This window comes from Saccostrea cucullata, unplaced genomic scaffold, assembly GCF_032062105.1.
Source record: "Saccostrea cucullata isolate Sc308-1 unplaced genomic scaffold, CSIRO_AGI_Scuc_v1 ctg10783, whole genome shotgun sequence".
In the NCBI taxonomy this organism is placed as follows: domain Eukaryota; kingdom Metazoa; phylum Mollusca; class Bivalvia; order Ostreida; family Ostreidae; genus Saccostrea; species Saccostrea cuccullata.
Window position 1 is genome coordinate 2564 of NW_026923344.1, and position 10127 is coordinate 12690.

At 33.0% G+C, this 10127-nt stretch overlaps 1 pseudogene; it reads right to left on the bottom strand.

The window, feature by feature from the left end:
• Positions 1–402: 402 nt before the first annotated feature.
• Positions 403–10127, bottom strand: LOC134263781 (protein artemis-like; annotated as a pseudogene).

The following is a 10127-nucleotide window of genomic DNA, read 5'->3' on the forward strand; positions in this document are numbered from 1 at the left end:
AGATCCCTCACTGGTCATGAGTGCTGAGTATAGGACAAAATTTGCAGCTCTCCACCGGCAAGTAGTGGCGTCTCCAGATGACTGAAAAATTCTCAAGAGGAATAACCTAAACTAACAAACAAAACCCCAAAATTTTGTTATTCATATATTTAATACCTATAGATACATTTGTCTAGGAAATTAATTATTTGACTAGAATATTAATACTGACAATGTTCACGCATTCATAAAAAAAGGGAAAATATCTTTGATCCCCTATTTGATGCAATAATGCAATAAGCTGATAATGTACAAAAATAATTTACCATACATCATGTAGTCATGTGTGTTATACATCATAAAAATATATGACAATTTAATTAATTAATCTGTATTTTATATACAAAATTAGTTTATAATATTTGAGGTAGATGATAATCGCCGGATGACAGATCTGTGCAAAATGTGAAAAAACCTTGAAGAGAAAATTAAAAAAAAACCACATAAACATTCTGACAAGGAATCCAACAAAACTATAAATGAATCAGATATAAACTATTGAATTTTTCGAATTTTGTGATTCTTTGTTACTCAGCTTCCTCCATCATTACTGAAGTTTGTTCCACCATAATTTTTTATGTTTCCATCTCTGCTTAAAGTAGAAAGAGCTTTATCATTTCTCAAGTGTATTTATCAAAACTAAATATTAGGTCCACCACTTTGTTAGCTGTCTTCATCACTACTTACTGTTAGATCCACCACTCTGTTAGCAGTCTTCATCACTACTTAATGTTAGATCCACCACTTTGTCATTACCACTACACTCCTCCTCATCACTAACATACACTAACTTCCTGTTGCTAGCATTCAGCCAACCATTAGATTTCTTTCTTCTCTTCACAATGCTGGGACTACACTTTTCTGGTGAATCTTTGGATGGTGAAATATAAAAATCAATCGAGGATTGATAAAGTTTCCTCGGTGTCTGATTCCCTCTATAATGATTACTTTCAGTTTTTGTTTCAAGAATTTCCACACAGTTTTCTGCTACAGATCTTCTGTCTTTGAGTGGGGAATCTGTGTATGAGTTTTGACTTGGTGGTAGTGTTGCGTCGCTGTCCGACTCCTCTTGTAAACTGGTACTCCTCCCCGGAACATCCTGTAAACTGGTGCCTGTCTGTTGTACAGACGTAGACACTTCAACTACTTCAACGTCATCATCAGAATCTTCAACCTCAAATAGAGCCTCGACATCATCATGGGATTCCCCATTTTTAGAATACTGAGTCTTGTTTTGCTGGATATTATTTTTATGATTTTCCTTTTCCTTTTCAGGTCCCTTTACCCCTGTGTCTTCAATGGAGATCCTTGATTCCTGTGAGGAACTTGTTGAATGACTTTCTTCTCCTGTTGAGGCACTTTCATCTGTAATAATAATCACATTATTCTTAGAATCAATCAGTTCAATTTTTCTCTGGGAATCATCATTATCAGCAGAATGAGTTAAGTCCACTTTGTCATGGTCCATCACATGAGCGATAAATCCCTGAGATTCCGGAATATCACAGACAATACCATTATTTGATCCTTGTGTTAAATTAGGAGCTACAGATGGTGAATATGATTGGTTATCACAGTCGCTTGGGGAGATGTGTAAATCACACACATTGCTACCATTATCACTCAGAGTATTGCACTTTTCATCAGATTTTTCATCAAACAAATCATTGCTCCCACTAAAACTTCCTGACTGCATATTGGACTCTAAACTTCCTGCTGTGGTTTTACCCTCTTTGGACTCACCCTCTTTTAAATTTTCTTGTTCTTTATCATTTAGCTTTGTCAAATCAGTACCCTCCTTGGCTCCATTTACAGCTTCTGATTCTTGACTTGTACAGGTGTCACTCTTTCTGTTTGTGTCTTGATCTGATTCATCCTCATTATTTTCTTCTTCGTCGTCTCTGATTAAAAAATCAATTCTAACATTTGTTTATGGCATTGAATTTTACTTTTCCCTTCTTTACTACTGTAACACTTAAATGTAAAAGATATAAATGTTTTAATGTTAACTTCAGTCGGAATATAAATGTTTCAGAATGGGTTCATATAACCTTATGATGAATATTTTTAAAATTTACTTAAAGATAGGTAATTTTGTTTATACTGAATATTTTTAACTTGAATTTTGACATAAACACTTTAGAATACTAGGTAACCATTAAATTAACATTAAAGACTTACTGGTGCTGTTGATTGACTTCCTCCAATGAGAGAGCTTTTCCCTCAGTCTGTTCACAATCATCATACAACACAATTCTATGAGACAAGCTCTCTGATTGGCTGTTTATCTGAGAGTTGATGGCGTCCAGTAGACTTTGTCTTGGATTGGATAGTGTCTGGGAACTGCATAGACAGAACAAATATATTTTCCATACAAGGCGGAAATATGTAAATCTGTTGTTAAATGATTTACTGGCAAACAATCAATTTACAGGGCAAATGTTAGATTATATATATCAGATTCTCTCTTTTGCAGACCTTGCATGTAGACAAATTTTAAGATGACTGCTTATAAATACATGCACATTTTAGGAACTTACTTCTCTTTTTGATTTTCCTCATCTGACTCACAAATTCCACTCATCTCGCTGTCACTATGACAGCTACCCTCATAAGAGCTCTGATATTCTTCTTCGTCCTCCATCCTCTCTGTGATTCTATTTTTAGCAGGGGACTCAGTAAAGAATTTTTGCTTTTTGGGGGAGAAAGAAATCTGGCTTCCAAACAAGAGTTCTTCTGAATCACTAGAAGCAACTGGAAAACATGTACATGTACATCGTAGTCATGACTCATGAAATATTTTTAGAGTGTTCTGCACAGATATATACCATGTGAGAAATGCTATATATATGTTAATAAAAATTTTATTCATACCTGTATATAAACATTTCTAAAATTAAAGTTGAAATGAGTAAAACATGTTAGTCATTAGATAGTCATTTTGTTTAAGAATCTGTGTTATTTGCCTCATGGTCCTCACCAATGTAAATATATTTATCCAAGTTAAGAACATACCAGAAACTCTGTGTCTTTTCCTCTTGATGGATTGTCGTAATAATCCTAGAGGGCGCTGTGATTCCAGTTCCTCTCTCACATGAGAGCTGTGCTTTAGTTTCAAAAACTCATTTAATCTTCTCTGTACCTAATAAAAAAAGATTGTTTTATTGAATTTAAAGTAAAATGCATGACTGATTATTGTGGAATCATTTTAATTTATGAAGATCAATGTCTGTAGTCAAGCAAATTTTTACTTGTAAATTTGTTTGTGGGGAGGTTTTTTGTGTGTTACTGAATTATTAGTAGATACAGGTATATTAATCTACACATTTGATTTATGAAATAAAGGATCATGTAGATATTAACTTGTTGCTAAAAGTCACATAAAAGTGACATATGGTCCCACATGACCAATTTATTATTTCCTAAATTGATCTCTTGTTGTCCTGTTTAAAATTCTCTTTTTCTTTTCCAAATTTGATGTACTTCATAATTTTACAAATTTTAAGAACTTCTCTAACAAATTTCAGAGTTGTTTTTCTTATTCATAATTCAATAGAATCTACCTCTGCTAAACTGGCATCTTCTGCGGGTTTGACATTAGGAAACACACGTCTTGGTTGTAAGTAGGTCACTAGGTCACGCACCTCCAGCATGGATGAATGGAAGGAGTAACAGATGCGATACTTTCCCTTGTCACGGAGAACGATCTCATCTTCACTCAGGCGGAAAGACTGGGTGGAAGAACAGTAGAACAAGAAGTAGCCCCCATGACCTTCAGGTTTTTATTTTTCTTGTCACATGGAAGACAAGGGACTTCCCCATAAACCTAAAACAGAATTTTCTTCAGTACATGTCCTCAAGCACCTGTGGTTAAATGGAGAAGTTAGGTCAAAGACTTGTTTTGGTAAAGTACGTGTTGCAAGTTTTACAAATGATGCAAGATAGACTAGTACTAGAAAAGATACATGAGAATGCTTTATCTTATAGATAGAGTGCATAGGTCATCTAAATAACTTAAACAATTCAAAAGCTGAAACTTTATAAAACCAGAAGTCTCTGTTGAGACTGTAGCTCTACTGGTTTGTACTTATCAAAAACTTTGCACTATTTTATGTATCTTTGTGTAGTCTACTTGTGTGCCAACTTATTTTGAAATCAAACTAAAACTGTAGAAGGAGTAGCGTTTTTAAAGGAATTTCACAGAAAATTCTATTTTTAGTAACCATGGTAGCACCGTTCATTGAAATCAAAAACCGATGCACTATTCTATGTATCTTAGTGTAGTCTACTTGTGTGCCAAGTTATATTGAAATCAGACCAAAACTGTTGAAGGAGTAGCGTTTTAAAGGAATTTCACAGAAAATTCTATTTTTAGTAACCATGGCAACACTGTTCATAGAAATCAAAAACCGATGCACTATTTTATGTATCTTAGTGTCATCTTATTTGTGTGCCAAGTTAAACTGAAATCAAACTAAAACTGTAGAAGGAGTAGCGTTTTAAAGGAATTTCACAGAAAATTCTAGTTTTAGTAACCATGGTAGCACCGTTCATCGAAATCAAAAACTGATGCACTATTCTATGTATCTTAGTGTAGTCTACTTGTGTGCCAAGTTATATTGAAATCAGACTTTGAGAAGGAGTAGCATTTTAAAGGAATTTCACAGAAATTTCTATTTTTAGTAACCATGGCAACACGATCGTCGAAATCAAAAACCGATGCACTACTATGTATCTTAGTGCATTCTACTTGTGTTCAAAGTAATATTGAAATCAGACAAAAATTGTAGGAGGAGTAGCATTTTGAAAAATTGTTTACAGACAGACGGACAGACAGACAGACAGACAGCTAGACAGACGGACGGACGCCGGACACATTACTATCGCATAAGCTCTTCTGGTCTCTGACCAGTAGAGCTAAAAAAAAGACTTCACATTATATTTATATCAGGGCCTCACCCTTCGCTGACCAACAACTAATAAAACTACATCTATGCCTTTGCTCGGATTACTATGCCCTGTTAAAGTGGAAATAAGATAAGAATTCATTACCCTTCCTCCACAAGCATGGATACATGTGGCTGCGGAATCAGAAGTAAATATTACCTTCGTAGCTCTGACATCTGATTGTATACATCCTCTTTATCCTTTCTGACATGAACCTACAAAGAAATGTACGAAATAGACAACATGTACGAATACATTTATTTGCAAATGTAAACAATGCATACATGTGTGTAAAACTAAACCATTACTTATGTAACTTTCAACAGAAACAGTTGTATCCTGTACCATACATAAAAGTTTTTTTTTCCTTATTGTTTTTTTTTTCAACTTTAATTTTTCTATTAACTTATCACTATTGCGAGATTAATGCTACTATGTTAAGCATGTTACTGACAAATCTTTAACTTAATCCCCATAAACTATGAATGTCAAATTAAAAAAAAAATTGACACTTTATAATTAATAATAAAATATTCCCTTCTTTTTTTTTTTAAAAGTGATCTTAACCTTAAAGCCCAGGGCCTGAGCAACCTCTTTAAGCAGTGGCTCATGTCCGTAGTTAGCTCTGGGGGTGAAATGGACAACGTAGTTATTCCCCTTGGCAGTCCACTCCTTAACTAGGTCACAGGCGGCGCTGATAATGGTCTGGCGGGAGGGGATGGAGAAACTGTTGGGGTGGCAAAATGTGGTGTCCACATAGAGACTGACCAAAGGCTTCACCCTGAGAAAAGTGTGTCAGCATTATAATTACAAATTTCAAAGTAAATATCCAAAAGAAAGCTTATATAGGCCATAAAACCTCCAAGGCAAATTTTTTTAAACATTCAACTTTTATGTAGATCGCGAACTATCATTTTACTAACTTAATGCAACATAGGAATGCTAATACATATATATGTAACGGTTGATTTTGTGCATATTAAAAGAACGTGAAACATGCACCATACTTTTTAAACCGAGTCTATTTATAGAGTTTCTGTCCTTGTGCCAGGTATTTAATTTTATTTAGAGATTATATTATTAAAAACTTTATAAAAATTATATTTGAATATTAATCTTACTTAGTTGTTTTCTATTTTTTGTTAATTTTCAGTGCAGTGATTTGAATTTATAAAATTATTATTTTGTTGAGTAAATCTTTAAGATTTAAACTGGTTCATCAAGTAATTTATTTATACTCACTGAGCTGACGCCCCTGTGTTGAATGTAAGGTGTTCGAGTTTGTGGGTGAGTTGGAGTTTGATGGCATCACCATATTTTGGTGGTATGTGTTCAGTTGAATATAAATTCATATACTGATTAATTTTTTTATTTTTGTTTGTTTGTTCTTTTGGTAATGTGTGTATATACATGTATTTTTGTTTGTTTGTAGCTCATTGCCAATTTGATAAATTAATTAAAATAAAAGAACTGTAAAAAAGAACTTGACTTTACTTGTTACATATACATACATGTATGTTTTATATAAGTTTTACTATTTGTATAATCCTTATTGTTTTGCAGAGTTTTTAAAAAAACTCATCCAGAGTTTAATTTACATGCATCGATCTGTCTGTGGCTTGGATCTTCCTTTTTATTAAAAAAAATCCTTTACCTTTAGTTAATAATCCAGGATACTTTGTGGATAATTTTATTGAAATCAACAAATATGTGTTCATGAGACAACAACTGTCTCTTGAAATAAGTTCCCTTCATAAACTACATGTATACATAATTTCAGACTATTATAATAATGACTTTAATACCGTATAACGGGTATTTTCTGCGGTTGGAAATTTTTGCGATTTAACCCCTAAAAGGTAGCAAATTAATTTGTGCATTTTCATTTTTTGCGGTTGCACTTTACCACAAAAAATTATACATGGGGTGTATAGGATCACCAAACTCTAAGATTTATAAGAACACTGCCATGATTACGTTTTGTAAATTCATTCAGGCACATGAATGAAACGTGCATGAGAACAGGTATTGCGCTATTAAACTACTAGCTTTTAGTCACTCTTGTAAAATTATGCCTAGTCCTGAAATTATTTATTGTAGCAACGGAACTTGTCCAGTCAAACAATAATTAAAATCTTTAATCTAACACCGCAGACGTTCATTAATATGATCTATCAAAATAATTTTAAAAAGTATATAGATAATGATAATTGATACCTCCAAGCCATAATCTGAAATATACTTATAATTAATTGCCATCAAAATTCATTCGGGAGTTTCATTTTAAGCTAAAACAAACAGTTGCATAATCAACCACCCCATAGATTGCACGTGTCACGCATTGAGGTGTAAAATACTGTCAGTGGTCTAATTGGAATGAAATTCATGAGACAATCAAACCATTTTGTATACACAAGCAGTAATATTAATCATGGTCTCAAGACAAAACACATGATTGAAAAGTGGAAAATAAGAAAGAAAGAAAAACTGTCATATTTTGTTTGCATCTATCGGAGTTTCGATCTCACCCGAATTTTCTCGCGAACGAAGACATGTCCACGCATGAGTCTGCAGACACATACTTGCATGTTTGAAATACCTGAAGGCATAGTAAAATATTTTGCGATTGTAATTTTTGCGGATTTGTCCTATCCGCAAAATTCGGCAAAAATTGGACAACCGCAGAAAATACCCATTATACGGTATGTGATAAAAACATAAAATTCAAATAGATATACTCTTTTACATGTAATAAACTTGTAGTAAAATAAATCATTTGAAAGGAAGTATTTCCAAGTAGTGGTATCTTATTTATAATGTATGCTACTTTTCCTTTGGAACAGATGAGTTATATGTTATACGACATTTCTACCTCTGGTCAACATGGAGTGCCTGTATTTTCATGACTTGGTCAGATTCCCATCGGAAATCCCCTGTATACAGTACAGTCCCATCAAATCCCTCAAACAGAAACCTGCCATTACAAACAATCATAAACAATACTTTATCCAAGAAACATACAGTCACATGTACAACAATGGAAATGTCATGAATTTCCATGAATCTAACATTTAAAAAAAATTGTTAAATCTTCGACAAGTGTTTGAGGACAAAAGCAAGTAAAGTAAAGTAAACTGAATTACTTACATGACAGACCCCGGACAATGACTGGCGTGTATCAGTGTCACAGTCACCTCGTCTTTCTGTGGATCAAACATAAGTGTGTTAAGTCATCTATTATTCAATTAAGATCAACTTTGTTCATGTAAACAATATTTTAAATCAGAAGAATTTGATTGACACCATATGCAGTTACATTTTTGCAAATTATTTACTTCATCTTACTTCATCTACATATAAATTACAAAGCCTTACTTTAGCTTTGTCAGGTTCTGGAATTGGGATGACGGTGGGTTCAGCCACGGGTAGAGTTCTCTATACAAGATTTGGAAAGAATTTATAATAAAGTTAAGTCTGCTTAAATATGAAAGATTACCATCTTTGGTATATAAAGTGTTACAGATGAATTTTATAAAAATTACTAGAGATGATAATTGAATTAAGTCAAAGATTCCTGGTGCAGGAAAACACTGTATAATAATTTTCTGAATTCTTACAACAAACTTCTCTAATTTAGGATGCTTCTCCATGAGTAGAATTTTGGTGACCTCTGAGCAGTAGAGAAAAATGTCATTTCTGAAAAGGAAAAAGATGCAAAATTGATTTGCATTTTGAATTTTTACTTCAGCAAAAGCTTAAGTCCACTACTTTTGATTATGTCTCCTTTACAATAAATAAAATTAGAATAACAAGATTCAAAAGTTTTGAAGCATAATCATTAATTTGAACCTGTGAAGCTTAAATTATTTCAGAGCAAAAAAGTGTAGTTAGCAATCTTCACTCTATAAATATACATAAAGCTACATGCATTATATTCATGACATTACTCCATACTTTATTGAATCGATGTTATAATATAAAATATATAATACTATCTCCCACCTTGAGGACAACCTTTCAGTAAATTCTGGATAAGCAAGTCCTTGCATGTGATCTGAAATTTTATTTTGTATGATCAACAAATGTTGGAATGTCTTTCATGGCCCCTGATTGGTAAATGAAGTATCTTGAATCTTGAAGGTCTTCAAACACTTAAATGGTTTTCACTATAAGATTCTTTATTCCCAAATCTGGGTCCTTTTTAGCAGGCATCACAGTCAATTGCAAAAAACAAGCAAGATTGATACATACAAACACAATAATATGACAGCTGATAATTTGTATACTACCAGGTAATCAGGGGTATTTGTTTTGTCTCCAAATTGAAGCTTTTTACTCTGGTAAACCTTTGTGTAAAGTTTTTTTTTAATTCTCTTTAAATGTATGAATCAAAGTTGGCTTAGGTATATATTTGTTCTACATTTTATTTCCAATGTTGAAAAAAGGAATGAAGGAGGGGGAAGGATAAAGTAAAACCGCAGCAGTTCTTCGAATAAATACAGTGTAGTATATTGATTATTTTGTTATATTTACATCCACTGAATATTTTCTCCTTTATTTCTTAAGAAACCCCATTGCGTTCATCACTGCATAAACTACAGTTGGTAAGACAGATTTCTTAATCAGTGGCTGTTCCATCAATGAAACGTATAAAGACGTTACTATTAATACAATATTAATTAATCTTTTTAATCCTACTTTAATTGATTATTTAAACAGATATAAATATAAACAATAAATGCTTCTTTGTTTGCTATTACTGGAATGACGGTTGTAGTTATTGCAACAGAAAAAAATTACATAACGGGTTATGTATTTTTTCTGCAACAGCTGCTTCCATTCAATGATTCATTCCAGTAATAACAAACAAAGAAAGCATTTTATTGTTCAAGTACTCACCACAATGACAGTGAGACAGAAAGTATGCTGTTGATCTCAGGTTTAAGCCATCAAATCTATCTAAAGAGATATTTCTGTACTCCCGCATTTTGCCACTGAAGCAGCTCATGATACTTTTTAGAATAAAATGTTGTAAATATCAGCTAAGCTCTGGTGATTCCATCACTCCTTCGCAATTCTAATCTTGCAGTACTATGCAATTTTGGGACAAAGTGTTTGTTTTTAAACAATTTTTAGTTTGG